The sequence below is a fragment of the Apus apus genome, chromosome 1, assembly GCF_020740795.1.
Source record: "Apus apus isolate bApuApu2 chromosome 1, bApuApu2.pri.cur, whole genome shotgun sequence".
Classification (NCBI taxonomy): Eukaryota; Metazoa; Chordata; class Aves; order Apodiformes; family Apodidae; genus Apus; species Apus apus.
The window spans coordinates 199924249-199941306 of NC_067282.1; the positions used below are offsets into that span (position 1 = coordinate 199924249).

At 42.4% G+C, this 17058-nt stretch overlaps 1 long non-coding RNA gene across 1 annotated transcript; it reads left to right on the forward strand.

Moving 5' to 3' along the window:
• The first annotated feature begins 17 nt into the window (after positions 1 to 17).
• On the forward strand, positions 18 to 8027 carry LOC127392136 (uncharacterized). Its single transcript, XR_007891195.1, has 3 exons — positions 18 to 162; positions 7138 to 7225; positions 7304 to 8027. It is a non-coding gene; the product is annotated as an uncharacterized LOC127392136 (long non-coding RNA).
• The last annotated feature ends 9031 nt before the right edge of the window (positions 8028 to 17058 follow it).

Consider the following 17058-nt stretch of genomic DNA (forward strand, 5'->3'; position numbering starts at 1 on the left):
GGGGAGGAGGAGGGAGGCCCGTGTCTCCTCGCCAGGCAGCGAGGGCTGGCGGGGGGGGACTGAAGAAACCCACCTAGAGCTTCCCTCGCCCACCGCTTGGCTTCTCAGGCACGGGTTTTGAGACCTCCTAGGACCTCCTGATGCGCAGCCCTGGGTGAGAAGGTAGCTCTGCGGGCTTGAGGAAGAGGGGCTGGAAAGTTGTCTGGCGGGAAACGACCGGAGGGTGTTGGTCGACAGCGGCTGAATATCGGCCAGCAGGGTGCCCAGCTGGCCGGGAAGGCCACCAGCATCCCGGCTGGTGCCAGCACTGGTGTGGCCGGCAGGACCAGGGCAGGGGTTGTCCCCACGCGCTCAGCGCTGGTGAGGCCGCGCCTCAGATACTCGGTTCAGTGTTGGGGCCCCTCACTACAAGAAGGAACATTGAGGGGTTGGAGCGAGTCCAGAGAAGCTGGTGTTCAAGGAGCACCTGGAGTGCAAGGAGCAGCTGAGGGAAGCGGGGCTGTTTAGCCTGGAGCAAAAGAGGCTGTGCGGGAGACCTTACTGCTCTCTGCAGCTACCTGAAAGGAGGTTGTAGTGAGGGGGGGGGTTGGTTTCTTCTCCCTAGTAACAGAAGATAGAGGAGATGGCCTCAAGTTGTGCCAGGGGAGGTTTAGATTGGATTTTAGGAAAAACTGAAACTGAAAGGGTTGTCAGGCCCTGGAACAGGCTGCCCAGGGAAGCGATGGAGTCACCTTCCCTGGATGTATTGAAAAGCCATGCAAATGTCATTCACTGAAAAGTTCTTCCAAAATTTACTTTTACTATGTGGTAGGAACCTGTAGGGGAAAAAAAAAACAAACCCCATTTAGAAGAAAACAAGATCATCGTAAATAGATCACAGCAGTTTTCAAAGTCCCTGCTTGATGTGGCGAAGGGCAGCACACAGAGAGCACAATGTGTGTGCTGGCTCTGGGAGGATTTCCCAGCTGTCATGTTTGGACATAACTGGAAGGGGAACAGTCACCTTGAGGGTGTGGAGAGAAGAATTGTTCTCCTCAGCACAAGAAGGATATGGACCTGTTGGAGAGGGTCCAGAGAAGGGCCACCAAGATGATCAAAGGCCTGGAGCAGCTCTGCTCTGGAGACAGGCTGGGAGAGTTGGGGCTGTTCAGCCTAGAGGAGAGAAGGTTCCAGGGAGACCTTACAGCACCTGCCAGTACTTGAAGGGGCTACAGGAAAGCTGGGGAGGGGCTTTTCATCAGAGAAGATAGTGGTAGGACAAGGGGTAATGGTTTTAAACTGAGAGAGGGCAGATTTAGGTTAGATATTAGGAAGAAATTCTTCAGTATAAGGGTGGTGAGGAACTGGAATGGGTTGCCCAGGGAGGTTGTTGATGCCCCATCCCTGGAGGTTTTTAAGATCAGGTTGGATGAGGTTTTGTGCAACCTGATCTAGTGGTAGGGTTCCCTGCTCATGGCATAGGGGTTGGAACTTGATGATCTTTAAGGTCCCTTCCAGCCTTAATGATTCTATGATTCTATGATCTTAATTGGTTCCAGACAGTGAGTCTGTAGTCTGTATGATGTGGCCAAGAAACAATAAGAAAACTGTGAATTTAAGAGGTGATTTTAGAATTCAAATGTCGTTTTATAATTCAGTCTTTCTCTGCAACTCTGACCAGTGACCTCTTTCACACTGGCCTTGTGAATTACCTTTTTTTTTTTTTTTTTCCCTTCTAGTTCCTTCTTTCTCTGTCTTCTTGTCCTTTTTCTAACTCCAAGGAAGAATTTTAATTTTTTTTTGTTTTTTCCAAAAAGCTACTTTTTAGTATATCATTTCCAGCTCCCTGGAATTTCTGTTCTTTTTCACTTTGATTGACAACCTCATGTTTCCTTTCACACCCACCCCCATTACAGATTTCTTTTTGGCTGCAGCTTCCCCAGTGCATTCAACAGACTCTAGTGCTGCCTTCTCTGAAAAAGTGATGGAAAAAACTTTTCCAGTTTCAGACAGATTTCCTTTTTATAGCACTTGCTAAGCAGCATTGTGGTTATGGCTGAGCTCACACTTCCAACTGGAGACAACTAGGAGCCAGGATTGCAAGTACCAGATGGGGCTTTTCTAACCTTTAGCTCTATTGATCCTTCATATAAAATAAGAAGGGAGATGATGCAACTTTGTCATTAGATGATTACAGAGATTTTCAGGATGTCACGCTGTGCTAGGAAAAGATGTTTTGAAATTCATAGAATTGTAGAATGGTTTGGTTTGGAAGGGACCTTCGAGATTATCTAGTTCAACCTCCCTGCATGGGCAGGGACACCTCCCACTAGACCAGGTTGCTCCAGCCTGGCCTTGAATATTTGCAGGGATGGGGCATCCACAACTTCCCTGGGCAACCTGTCCCGGTGCCTCACCACTCTCACACTAAATAATTTCTTCCTAATATCTAATTTAATTCTCTCCTCTTTCTGTTTAAAACCATTACCCCATGTCCTATCACTACAAGCTCTTGTACAAAGCTCCTCTTCAGCTCTTCTGTAGGCCCTCTTCAGGTACTGGAAGGTGCCATAAGGTCTCCCTGTAGTCTTCTCCAGGCTGCACAACCCCAGCTCTCTCAGCCTGTCTTCATGGGAGAAATGCTCCAGCCTTCTGATCATCTTCATGGCCTCCTCTGGACTCACTTGAGGAGGTCCATGTCCTTCTTATGTTGGGGGCTCCAGAACTGGACACAGTGCTCCAGGTGCGGTCTCATGAGAGAGATGCAGAGGTGGAGAATCACCTCCCTTGACCTGCTGGCCATGCTTCTTGTGAGCCAAATTCAAGGTAGACCTTGTTGGGTGGGGCTGAAATGTAAAACATACACACACACGTAGACGAGTAAATACATAAATAAAGACATTTCTACCTATTAATTGGGATGCTGTGATGAAAAAGTTGCACTACTTTATGGAACATGAGGCAGGCATATCCCCTGCTGAGCTTCATGCAAATTATTTCTCGTGAAAATTTGGCACTCCCAGAGGATCTTGTGACCTGATTTTCAACACTGCTGAAGGCAATCAAATCCTATTGGGAGCCAGAGGGGTTCAGCACCTTTAAGACTCAAGGACTGCTTAGTTCTGGCCAGGTTTATAGCAGTCCCAGGATAACAGGGAGAGCAGGGTCCTGTTCTGGCACCCAGGCCAAGGAGAAGAACTGATTTTCCTGCTTTGTGAATGCTGCTAGCAAAGACATAGATGAGTGCATCCCTGCTTCTCTGATAAGGAACCCTCTGGGACTGCCTCAAGAAGAGAGAAAAGATTTTGCATATTTGTTCCTTTTTAGCTAAAGGACTTCCAGCTGAGTTCTGGCACTACATGATGGGTGCTGTCCAATACTGTTTTTTACTGTGTCCTGAGACAATGTTTTCTATACTGGTGCTAAGACAGAAATAGCAGAGAAACTTCAGCACAATACTTTGTTCTACCCACTCTTGGAATTCTTATGAATTTGCTACTTAACTTTCTTTGGGTCTTGGCCTTGTTTTGGTTTGGTTGTGGTTTTTTTTTAAGAGATACTATTCTGATTAATGTTAGTCACAGAAACACATGCCATTTATCAGTGCTCTCCAGAAAAGGGGGCTTCTTTCTAGTAATTTAGTCATTCATAGAATTAAAGTATATCAGACTATCAGAAAAGCTCAGTCTGTACTCTAAGAGAAAGTTGTTGGTTTTTAAAAAAATAATAATTATGTATTATTCTATTAAAAGAAAAGACTTGAATCCAGTCTGAACTCCATGGCTGCTATTGGTGTTTGGTAATAACCAAGCTCAACACTTGCTGCTCCAGTCAGGCTCCGATCAGGTCCTTACCTGGGAATACTGCTGCCTGCTGTAATTGCATTTAAGTGTTCCTTCGGCAAACAAGCCAGTGTCCTGGTTGGCTTTGACATTAAACATTAAGCTCCGAGTGTCATCACCGCTGCTATTTTTTGCAGTTACTGGTCAGAGCTTTCTCTCTGTCGCTGTGTGGCAGCACTGCTCCATGGAATGGATGCTACTTATTTTCCCTTAAGAACCAGGCGAATGATCAAAGCCTTTTTGTCAATAGACCCATCCCTGTTCCTCTATTTACGGTTGGACTTGATGATCTTAAATGTCTTTTCCCACCTAAATGGTCCTATGATTTGCTGTTTTTTTCCCTTATCCTCCCCACACCCATGTTTCATCCTTCTTTGTCCCCACTTCCTCAGAGGTTTTTAAGTGATTCATACTGCCCTGGCTTTAACATTAGATTTTTTTTTTATGTGTGCCTTCCAATTATGAGATTCTTGCCATGCGTATAATTATCAGAATTATGAAATATCTTGGAGGCTACAATAGGGTTGGATAAAAGCTGGTATGCATTCCTGTCCTCGGTGTCTAACCTTAGGTTCCCAATTTAGATACTTAATCCTGCAAGGCTCCCTGTGCAATCAATAGAGACATGGGCTCTTCTGCAGGGCTGCTCTGAGTGTCGGAATTAGATGCCTGCTCCCAGTGGCTTTCCAGGCTGCCTGCTTCTCTCCTGATTGTGTAGGGAACCAAGGGAAACCGGTCAGATGCCTCTGGCAGACGGTGTGACCATCCCCCTCACCCACACAAACGCTATAACTGCTGATCTCAGCCCAGGGACCTCGCTGGAGGAACGGAGTACCATAATCCTCTCAGCCTGATGATCCTCTCCTTCTAGCTTAGGATTCACTTCCAGTTGTCAGTGGCTATGGAGAAAGACATTGCTGTGAAAGAAGAGGTAAATTGTAGCTGCTGTTTGTGGCCAAGAGCAAAAATTTGCCTAAAAGCTCTGTACTTGGGAACAGCCACTATCCTGTGGCTTTGCTCCAAGCCACGCCTGCAAATGACAATTCTCACCACAAAATTATACCTTCTACCCACCTTGTCCCTGCCTCTGCTAGTAACTTCTTTCCCATAGCAAAACATGTTGAATTTTCTGGACTCTTCTGGTTCACCTGTTTCCTGCCCTTTGGCCAGTTTTCAGCTGATTTAATTTTAATTCATTCCTTTTCTTTTCACTCCATAACAACAACCAGAGGCATTGCATAAGAAATGGGGAAAATATTCATTTATTTTCAGTTAAATAGTATTTTTGGGCAGAAAAGTTAACACAGTCACAGAGAAAATGAGTTCAGTTGTGAGCTGAAGTCAGGCATGTCAATACCAGCCTGGGCCAAGAGCAGAAGGCTGTTTTAAAGTGTCCTCAGGTACAACATTCCTTGCAAGGGGCTTGATACAGAACACTGCTTGTTAAGGGGTTGTCAGTGACTTATGTATCTTAATGTTGTACATCTTACCTTATCTTATCTCCCCTTTGCTGTGTCAAATGTGGCAGCCATGAGGCAGGACAAGGAATCTCCAGCAGATCTGCCAACTGCTGGTGTGTAAAGCTGGGGAGGAACATTTTACAAGGGAATGGAGCAACAGGATGAAGAGGAATGGTTTCAAACTGAAAGAGGGTAGATTTAGATTAGATATTAGGAGGAAATTCTTCACTATGAAGGTGGTGAGACACTGGCACAGGTTGCCCAGGGAAGCTGTGGATGCCCCATCCCTGGAAGTGTTCAAGGCCAGGTTGGATGGAGCTTTGAGCAACCTGGTGTAGTGGGAGGTGTCCCTGCCCATGCAGGGGGGTTGGAACCAAGTGATTTTGAAGGTCCCTTTCAACCCAAATCATTCTGTGATTCCATGATTCTTTGATAGGCAGAGGGTAGGATTGTTACTTTATCTCTAGTGCAGCTCAAGTGCATCTATGCCAATGCACGCAGCATGAGCAACAAGCAGGAGGAACTGGAAGCCACTGTGCAGCAGGACAGCTATGACATAGTTGCCATCACAGAAATATGCTGTGATGGTTGTCATGACTGGAGTGCTGCAATGAGTGGCTACAAACTCTTTAGAGGGATCATCTAGATCCAACCCCCCTGCATGGACAGGGACACCTCCATGTAGAGCAACCAGTAGACCAGGTTGCTCAGAGCCCCATCCAACCTGGCCTTGAACACTTCCAGGGCTGGGGCAGCCACAACCTCCCTGTATGAGGATTCTATGATTCTTTGATTTCCTTCCCTCATACAGGAGGGAACACCAGGTAGGAGTCTGGGCTCGGCCCATAAGCCAACTGGCCCCAAGACTCTCCCTGCACCCCTTATCTTATCGTGGCCACACATGTTCAATTTGCAGGGTGGTGGCACCAAGGAAAGGGCGATGCTCTGATTCAACACAGCTGGCTGGTATTGTGGAGAAACATCCTGTAGCTCTCTGTGTCAAAGTGCTCGTGGTTCCTGTTTCCAGGCAGAGGAAATATTAATATGTAATGAGCAAAGAAAATTATTCTGTATTTTGGGGAATAAGAACCCCCAAATTTAAAAGGACGTTTTTATAATAAAGGATTATTTTAGTTTTTATGGGGAAAAAAAAATAGGTTCAGGGAATTATGGGTGCCAGTCACTCAGAGGAGTGTCAAGGAGGTGGGAAGAGAAGTTGCAGGAAAATTACTGCTGAGGAGAGTAAGAAATACATAAATGAATGCTTACTATGAGGAAAACTGATTAATGTTAATGTGCAAGCTGAGCTGATTAGTACTGGAAAGATTCTTAATATGGCAATGGACTTATCAATTAACAATGAAAATTTTAATGAACTAATCACATTAGTGAATTTTTAGAGTTCCATTTATTTTAAACAGCCAACTGACTACTTTATCTTTGGTTTTATTTTCACTTTTTCATTCCACTTGTATGAGAAACTTGTGCTTGGGCTTCACAAGGCAGCAGGAGAGACGTGCACACTGATTTCCCTTTCTCTTCTCATCAAAGGCAAGCAAATCAAATGCTTCTCCAATTTGCATCTTACTTAATCCCACTGACATTAATTTACTTAAATCTGGGTACATTATTTGTCCAATTAGATCAGTACAGTATGCAAAATATGAGGGTTTGGTTACATCTCTTCAAAACAATGTCACTTATTTTAAAACATGGCTACCTGCATTTCTCCTTCATCAGTCTTACATGATGACTTCTGGAGGAGGCAAAAATTGACAATTTCTAGCTATTAATTGATTTAAATTCCACTTTTCTTGATTTCTTCTTGTTTCAAGAGTGCTTTTTGTACTTGGCAGATTCAGCTCTAGGAACCCAGGCACCTCAACTGATATTCTCAGCAAGGAGCCTTCAGGGAGATGAACAGCATATGTCTGGACATCTGAGGTAAATGAAATACGATTATATGAATTAATTGTGGTTGTGAAGTTTTTCAAGTTCTTCATGTTTTTCATGAACATACAGATTTGGTTGTTGACAGTGGCATGAAGTTTCATTTGAATTGCTGAGGATGACAGAGTGACTGACTTTGCAAGGCAGCTGAATCTTGGTCCAGTTTGAGGCCGAAGTCTGGATTCTTATGAACTTCCCTGGCACCAGGTTTCCATCTGCTGGTTTTCTGGACCTGGCACAGCAATTCTCAAGCACTGACAAGAGCAGCAACTCATGACAGTTCATGAAGACTTACTTTCAGCTGTTGGATACACAGTGCTAATAATGTCTGTGCAGTCTCAGAGCCACAGCAGTACAGAATGGAATTCAGACAGCACCTTGGCTCCCCAGTGCTCCCAAAATTGCAGAGCACTGTAAGCACATAATTGCACAGCTTTTTGATAGTAGAAGACCAGCTACTTTTATTCAGTGCACATTAACATTAATCAGTTGTCTAGGTCTGGATCAATCTATAGAACTGAAATTACAGGGACATTAGGAAGGTAAATTATGTTTATTACATGAGTGCCTAAGGCTGAGAAAGTATGAGGCTCACCTCCACCAGACACTGTACTCCCTGCTCCAAAAAAGCTCAAAGCTGGAGAAAAGCAGCTTAATGTATATGTAGAAGTGAAGGTTGCAATTTGATCGCAAGCGTATAGGCTATATAATATTTTGGTGATGTAAGACTAGTTATGAGAATACAAATACAGGCTGACAGACTTGGGGCTGTTCAGCCTGGAGAAGGCTCTGGGGAGATCTTAGGGCACGTTCCAGTACCTGGAGGGGCTACAGGAAAGCTGGGGAGGGGCTGTTTACAAGGGTTTGTAGTGAGAGAACAAGGGATAATGGATTAAAACTGGAAGAGGAGAGATTTAGGTTAGACATTAGAAGGAAATTCTTTACTGTGAGGGTGGTGAGATGCTGGAACAGGTTGCCCAGGGAGGCTGTGGATGCCCCATCCCTGTAAGTGTTCAAGGCCAGGTTGGATGGGGCTCTGAGCAACCTGGTCTAGTGGGAGGTGTCCCTGCCCATGCTGGGGGGTTGGAACTACATGATCTTGAAGGTCCCTTTCAACCCAAACCATTCTGTGATTCTGTGACTGAAATGGAAAGAGAAGAGAAAGTGGAAGAGATACTGAAACAAGGATAGTTGGAGTAACAGTAACAGGAGTGGAATTAAGCTGAGGTAAAGAGATGTTGAACCCAGGGCCTGGAACAACCAACTAGTGCACGTGGATGAAAGTCGAGCCAGAACTGCAGAATGGCTCTGGGGTTGCTTGTCACTCAGCAGCTGATCTCATGGCTTGCTTTTTCCCCATCTGAGACCTGGCTTCCCCAGAAATGGGGACTGTTGCAATTTTAGTTGTGAGCCAGAACATCTGCAATTTGGGGTTTTTTTCTCGTTCTGAACTTCTTCTTAAAGCAGACTGAGGAGTGAAACACACAGTGTACATGGAGGGATGCTTGCAGAAATGTGTTGAAAATAATTGGCCCAGATCTTCAAGTTTAAGAACTAAGGCTAGGTATCCACAAGGTAAATTAGAGCAACTGTAATGTTAGTTTTAAATTAAATCTGGCTGCTCACAGCCTTATTGATTACATAACATAAAAATAGATATGTTTTCATGCACCCCTCTTTCTTCACTACATCAGCTCCAGGCCACCTCGGGATTTGTCCTCCTTCTCCTCTAAGACATTAAGCTGCCTGTTTGTGTCTTCCATCTGCTCCTATCTGCTACAGCAGGGATGAGAAATTATTCTTGAGGAATCCTCATTTTCTTTTTATAAGTTCACAGTTATTCACCATGGGAAGGGGTTCAGGTATGAGAAATGTGTCAGGCTGTGAGCTGTATCCTGCTCAGCTGTGCACCTATAGCTTCCACTCACTGGTAAACAACTTGACATGCAGCCAAGAGGATGATTTGGTCCTGTTCCAGTTATTAGACCTGCATAACTTGATATTGCTCAGAAATAGTCCTCTGGCTTTTGTCAGCCTATTATTATCATGAGAAGACTCCGTTTCTCTGTAGGAAGAGGTAGGCTTTTGATCATAGAACCATTAAGGTTGGAAGGGACCTTAAAGATCATCTAGTTCAAAACCCCCTGCCATGAGCAGAGAACCCTGCCACTAGACCAGGTTGCACAAAACCTCATCCAACCTGTCCTTAAAAACTTCCAGGAATGGGGCATCAACAACCTCCCTGGGCAACCCATTCCAGTTCCTCACCACCCTTATACTGAAGAATTTCTTCCTAATATCTAACCTAAATCTGCCCTCTCTCAGTTTAAAACTATTACCCCTTGTCCTATCACTATCTTCTCTGATGAAAAGCCCCTCCCCAGCTTTCCTGTAGCCCCTTTCAAGTACTGGAAGGTGCTATAAGGTCTCCCCGGAGCCTTCTCTCCTCTAGGCTGAACAGCCCCAACTCTCTCAGCCTGTCTCCAGAGCAGAGGTGCTCCAGGCCTTTGATCATCTTGGTGGCCCTTCTCTGGACCCTCTCCAACAGGTCTATATCCTTCTTGTGCTGAGGAGAACAATTCTCTCCATACCCTCAAGGTGACTGTTCCCCTTCCAGTTATGTCCAAACATGATAGCTGGGACAAAAAAGCCAGTCTCCTTTCTTTGAATGGACAGGTAATTTCTAGCTGCATTCTATCCAAGATTCTCAATAGATCAAGCAGCGTGGGTTTTTTTTTTACCTATTTCTTTGATCCAGAGAATTCCTGTCTCCCAAAACCAAATTAAAAAGTCCAATCCTGCAGAGAAAAGAGCAGAGAACAAGATATTATTTTAATATATTTTTTCAAAAGGTGTATGTACTTAGAAACTGTAGGTATTGCTTATTCACCTGGGGTAGGAGAATGCAGTGGATAAGCCCATCTCAGTGTCTCTTGCAGTTATGTTTTCTATGGTAATATGATTGGGAAGAGACTAATTATCAGCAATATCCAGTGTGAACACAGGAGCAGATTTGGAGTGCTGCCTGGTTACAAGGTATTTGTCTAACACTCATTGTCATTTTACGAGAACACTTTAATTGTCATTGAACACATAGTTACATAGACCATCTCTGGCAAAAACAGATTGTGTGTCTGATGTTTTTTACACTGTATTAAATGGTAAGTATTTAGACCTACATGGGCACACCATGTCCTCACCTGAGAGCACTAAAGCCTATAAATCCTTGAATTTCATTTGCAACAGAAATACCAAGAAATATGAAGATTGTTAATGTATCAACATTGATTTTGATGTTGAGATGACTTAAAGTATCAACCATGCAGCCAATTTCAATGCAAGGTAAATATTTTCTTGTCAGTAAGACTGATCACAAAATGTGTTTATTCTACTAAAAAATAAATAATCAGCTTATAATAATGAAGAGGACAAATGATCCTGATCTATTTCTACAAAGACAGATCCTGTTCTGGCATCTGGACAGCTGAGTAGGAGGTATGTATATATTTAAAGACAAGCCACCACATATACAGAACAGATTCTTCTTTGGTTCTTATGCATGGTTTATATTCAGCTCAAAATGCAGTTCACATTATATTTTCCAAATTGTTTACTTCTGTACATTTAGTTCATCAAAGTTATTCAAATCTGGATTTTAAACCTGTGTTTCTACAAAGCAGATTCATTTACCTAATGTAAAGACTCAGCACACAGATTAAGACACCTAAATTTAGGTGTCTGCACGTAGGTGTTCACATGTGAACTAGCTCTAGTAGCTCCCATAGCTGTCAGAGGAGGCACCTATGATTAGTTTGATAGCACTCAAGATTCATTGACTACTGATCAGATCATCATTATCTGTAAAGGACGCTTAGACACCCAGCTCACACCTTGAAGACACATATTGTTGGGTGTCTCAAACTGCAAACTGAACCTGATCCCAGTCATTGTATAAAATGGACATTTAAATCTAAGCAAGTACTTGTTGAGTAACTTCTCAGGATAACCAGTGAAGAGCTGGTCAGTGGAGCTTAGGGTGTGATTAATCCGATCAACTGTAAGTGTGTTTTATAATGAGGTGAATCATGCCCTAAACTCCTTTGACTAGCCCTCCAACAACCAGAATGGGAGCCTAGACACCTAGTTTACATCTAGGCACATACATTGTAGACACCCAAGGTTAAATCAGATCAGTCCTACTCTAGGTGACTACTAGATGAAGAGACTCTTGCGTGAAACAGGCAGTAGAACTGAGTTCAGCAGTCTCTGGATAGGCAGTCTCACAACAAAGGTTGTGAGATAGATAAACTTGTGACCCCACTCACCTAGAGCTTGCCTAGAGAGTCTGCATATAACAGGCTTTTGTCAGATCTTCCACAAAGTCTGGACAAGGAGAAAAATGATTCCTTTATGTACAATAAGGGTGGGTAGTTCGCACACAATTCCTTCTTCCCATATGAAAGGGTGTCTGATGCAGGACACCACATGATTATGCCTTTGTATCTCAATGCAGATGTTCCAGAACAGAGCTGTCAAGAAAAGCCTAATGCAGCTTGTCTGACAGATTTTCATAATTATATGGAAAGTCCGGGATGTATTTCAAGAGACAAATTTGTGTGTCATTTAATTAACAGACACAGTAGATATATTGGCCCTGCCAGAGGGTATTTCTGAACTCTTTGTACCAACTAATCTTAGTTGAGAGACAGTACAATGAACTTACTCCATTTTCTGCATTTCCCCAAACATAGATTTCGTCCTTTATCTTAAATGAAGTGGGAGCAGCACCTTGTATTTTACAACACCTCCCCTGCTTCTAATTCAAATTCAACTGTGGGTCAAGTCCTTGGCTGGAAAGAGTGTATACAGACCAGGATCTGCCTTGTAAAAAAAGTTACAAAAACAGGATGTGTTTTATTTGACTGGAGTGAACTTACTGGTCAGGGGTCATTTTCATTTAAGACACTTATTTTTTTTTTTCCCCTCATGGTTTTCAAATTTATCTTGTGTCTTATATGACATCAAAAATAAAATGCATTTTTTTCAGCATTTTTTGTAAGGATATCAAAACACTTTACCAGCAGTAATTTGCTACATCTTTCAGTCTCCCAGTATAGTGAACATATCACTGCTTGCCTTATCTGCTTTTTCAGCTTTCAGGCTTATTTCCCTTCAGTGGGAGGGAAGACTCTGGGTGATTTCCAATCTATAGTTATTAAGAGGACAGAAACACCATATACTTTACGTACAACTTACTTTGTTACTTGTGTTTTTCTTCACTTGTCTTGCCAAACTGAAAAACCCTGCAATGGGTTTTCCTTTATTTCACTGCCATTCTATACTTCTCCCTTGTTTTTAACTGCTCCCCAGCGAGTCTCCGGTTTGCCCTGTTTGATTCATTCCTTCTGGAAGGGTTTTCAAGTTTTGTAAGTTCACTTCAGGAAGATTATTCATAATAAGAACTTAAGGAAAATAATATAATCTTGCTTTAAAACACTTCCTTCCTCTGTTTTGCTGACAAATTACAACAATTCACAATACCATCTGGCCAGCCACTGGTACAGAACCTATTTCATTGTTTTAAATGTATTTATGTCTTTTGGTTGTAGAGCACATAAATGAGGACTCTCTAGCTGCTGTTCTGTGACCAGACAGACCCAGACTACAACATAAGGTCAAGATGTGTCCAAAAGTTTGGAATTGGGCTAAAAATAAATTATCTGTAATCTTACAGTGAATTAGAATGAGAGTCCTGTGGTGGGGGGCAAAATGCAGGTCTGAAATTTGCAGCTTTATCAATTTTCTAAAATCAGAGAAAGATCTGAAGAGAAATCTAGCCTCCTTCTTGCAGAGACTTTGTAGAAACTTCTTAAGCTCATAGACTGAATTCAAAATTAGAAAGGAAACTGTTTTATTAATCCAGTTTTGATGTAACCGACAAGAAGTTATTGTGAGCTTTCTACAATCCCAGTTTTGAGGAATCTTACAGAACAGTTCAGGAAGCTGGGTGGTGATCTAGACTCAAGTCTAGGGAGGACAGCCTCCATTCCAAAACCCAAGGGATAAACCAAGCACAGTCCTGTTCTGAACTTGATTCTGCATGGATTGGGAACATTGGTGGTGACATGGAGGGGAAGTACTGCACTTGAGCCTCTCACGAGATCACTTGAAGCACTTGATGCATGAGGTGAGTGAGACAACAGGGCTTTCTAGGGCCTCCCTCCAAGCAGGTTTGGGGCACACGTGAATATCAGACTTTTGATACATAATTTGAGGCCTGATTCAGTGTGGATCCTAAGGTGGAGCAAGTTCAGTGAAACTATGTCTCCTTATCCTACAGTCAAAGTTAATTTAATTCACTTGTGTGTTTTTGAAAAGACTGCAAAAATGAAGAATTACTGGAAACAGTCTGTAGTGATTATGGGTGCCACTACAGCTCCTACCCCAAAGTGAATGTTATGGTGCAAACGTACAGACCACTTAGCAACAGAGATTAACTGTCTGTCTCGTGAACTGATGTTAATCTTCAGTGTCAGTGCTGCTCCAGCCACAACCTTGCTGATCAATGTCATGCTTGGTGTTGACTTTTTGATACAGATCTTTTGTTCACCAGCTTTTTCATATAAGCTGTGGCTGGATCATGAGAGGCAAAGGCTACCTTGACGTTAATGACATAGGGGGTAAAGTTCTTATAATTTATTTTTAGTTCACCAAACCACTCCAGTCCTTAGATTTAGACTCTTTAAAGCAAATGTTGCTGTATACCCAACACAAGATGTTTTCTCAGGTTGCCTCATTTACACATGCTCATGTAATTTCCCTGTGAACTATAGCATATTGTAAAGCTGTGTCGTATTCTTTTAATTTTTACACTGAAGGATTTCAAATGGAACCTAGCATAATTAGATTACATGTAATCTCTTCCCATTTTGATCCTATTCTCCAGAGTGTTTGCAAAGAAGCTTACTTGAGTCTTAAATGCACAACTTCACATTGTGCTGATGGTGATCAATAAGAGAAACACGCTCTTAGGAAAACAAACATACTGATGTGCAGGACAAAGCCTTGTGACTTTATCAAGTGAAACAGATATCTCCATTGGCAGTGTCTGCTTTAAAATCCTAGACACAGTTTTGTAAACTGCACAAAACCTATAACAAGTTGATTCAAAGTCTTTCCTTACCCATTTCTCTCCTGAATCCACACAACCCTTATTAATACCTGCTCATAACAGGGTTCCCAAAGAGAATATAACTTATATTAAGGTGTCAGCCTTTGAGATAAACTGCAGTTTAGAAGCATTTTCAAGCAGCCATCACCTTCCTGGTAGTACATTAAAAGAGATTATGTGTTGCCAGAGACAGCAAGTCTTGTCAGGTCAGGGCAAAACAACATTTTAAGCCGATTGGCTCATATATCTCAAGGTATGTGTGTCCTTGCACAAATTCACTTTCCCCTCAACCCAGTGTTTAAGAAAATCCACGCTTCATGATGTTGATAGATCTGGTGTGGTCAGATTGAATCTCACTTATTATTTTGAGGTTAGGGAAGAAGAAAAAACTCCAGATGTGATAGTAAATTATTGGATTACAAGGAACTTTGAGGGGAAAAAAACCACACTATTATTTGGTGGTTGGTGCCTCACCTTTCAGAAGCTCTTTTTGCATAAAAATTTTGTGACAGTATAGAGCCTGTTGCCACGTGTCTGGGAAGCTTCACACTACTTTACAGCCTAAAGCTGGCTTTGTCTGCCAAAGGTGAGGGGTGCTTAGTGATGGTGGCTCTCTACATGATGGTGGTCCCGTCTTCCTTACAGGATGAAACTGGGTCACTGGTTCCTGGTAAGACCTGGTGAACACCAGCCTCAGCAGTATCTGTGAGCTAATCTTCCTCATCATCCAGGAATGTGAGTTACCCAAAGGTTAAGTTGGGTAGTCTTCCTGCCAGGATGGTCCTACCATGGGGAATGAATTCAGTTACTTACTGGTGTGAAACAGCTTGAGAGCTTGGCCACCCTCTAGTTGGCTTGTTTCACTCTACAGTTGCCATATGGGCTTGGTTAGGCAAAAGATAAACTGTTAGGACTTCTGTTTCCCTGGCAAGTATTTCTATAGCTAAGGCTTCATAGGAAACCTTCATGCTTTGCCCTGAACAGGAGGCTGACTGAACACAGATGGCTACAGGCAGAGGAGAAAGAACGTGCTTAAAAGTCCAACTTGCATCCCCCATCTTGTGTTGTGCTGTATAAATTCCACGTGAAGTGGAGCCAGGAAAAGACTCTAAATACCACAACTGTTGGAAAAAAAAATATTTTGATCTTCCACAAGGAACTTTACCTGAGCTAACGGAATGTATTTCTTCTCCATCAGTTGTGTACACTTCTCTGTCTACTTGTTTTAGCAATAATGGAAAAGGTCACAAAGATTTAACTTTTGCACTACCTTAGACAAGCAATTATACCTTTTGCAGGATACACTAGTATAGCACAGAGCAGCTACATGGTTTATTCTAGGCTTAGGTTTTAATCTGCTTATAACTTGATGAAACTGTATCCCTTTGAGGTTTTTAAATTTTTGGGTATCTAATAAGCTATTCTTTTTATTTTAACTTTGAGTTATTTCTGGCATTCTGGTGGTTACAGGAGAGTGATAATAACCTTTACTCTAATAGTGATTGCGCTCTGAAAATTTACTCTATAAAAGATTGACATGAGAGTTCTTTGTCTTACTGTAACTCTACATCAGATTTTCAGAGCTTGCAAACACGTCTTCCAACTCCTGTACTGGAAGAACACGCTTAAGCACTCAAAGAACGAAGTTAATGCTTTGTTTTGTTGTGCATCACTGCCAATAAGACTTCTGTCTTCTTATCTGCTCCTTTTCTTTCCCTGTTCTAATGTTCTGCCTTTCCTTGACTTGAAAGTTGTATGATTTGGCCATAGGTTTTTCCTCTCTTTCAGCAAACACCTTCTCCTGCTGTGGGAAGAAGATGAATTCTGGTTAACATTAATCTAAAATTCAGACTTAGGAAAACACTCCAATGTTATGTTTATGGGTTTTAAACCCATCATATGCTTCAGTTTTGATACAGCCACACATGTCTTACTCAGTCAGGATTCCTAACTTCTGCAGATTTTGTGTATTTATCTAGCTCATGCAGAAAGGGATCTCAGGAAAGTCAGATGACATAGGATATACAGGTAAGTTATGTATTTTTGGTATTGTGACTTTTTCAATTCACTGAAAAGCTACTTGTTATTAAGAAGACTTTTAAAAAAGTTTTTATGTATTGGATGAGTGTATTAAATGTTGTTCCATGTGTACTTTTCATAGATAAAATAATATAGAAAGATAAATCAACATTTAAAAGGAGAGAAGGAGAAAGAAATGAGAGAATATTGAAGTAATGTAAGGAATAAGAGAAGGAGGTGAATGGAAAAAGGTAACAAAATGCTAGTGACAGAAAATTTGGGGAAAAAAGGAAGGAGAGGAAGAAAATGTGTCTTGACAGGCAGAGAGGACAGAAAAAGCCCCTTTCATCAGGCAGCAATAACAAGTACTGCATCCATTCAAATCTGATTCCCATGGCAGGAGCCACCAGAAGCAGGAAGAGAGGCCTGGATCAGTGAAACCTGAACCTCAGCAAACTACAGGAGTGGGGAGACAATGGGACTGAGCGAGGGCAGGCGAACAAGCAGAAGCAAAAGGAAAACAGCCTTTTAGGCAACCAGAAACATTACATTAGCAGTCAAAAATGAAGCAAAGGGCAAACCCTCCTGCTTAGAGTCCCACTCCCATCCCTGCTTTTAACGTATCCCTCAATATAAC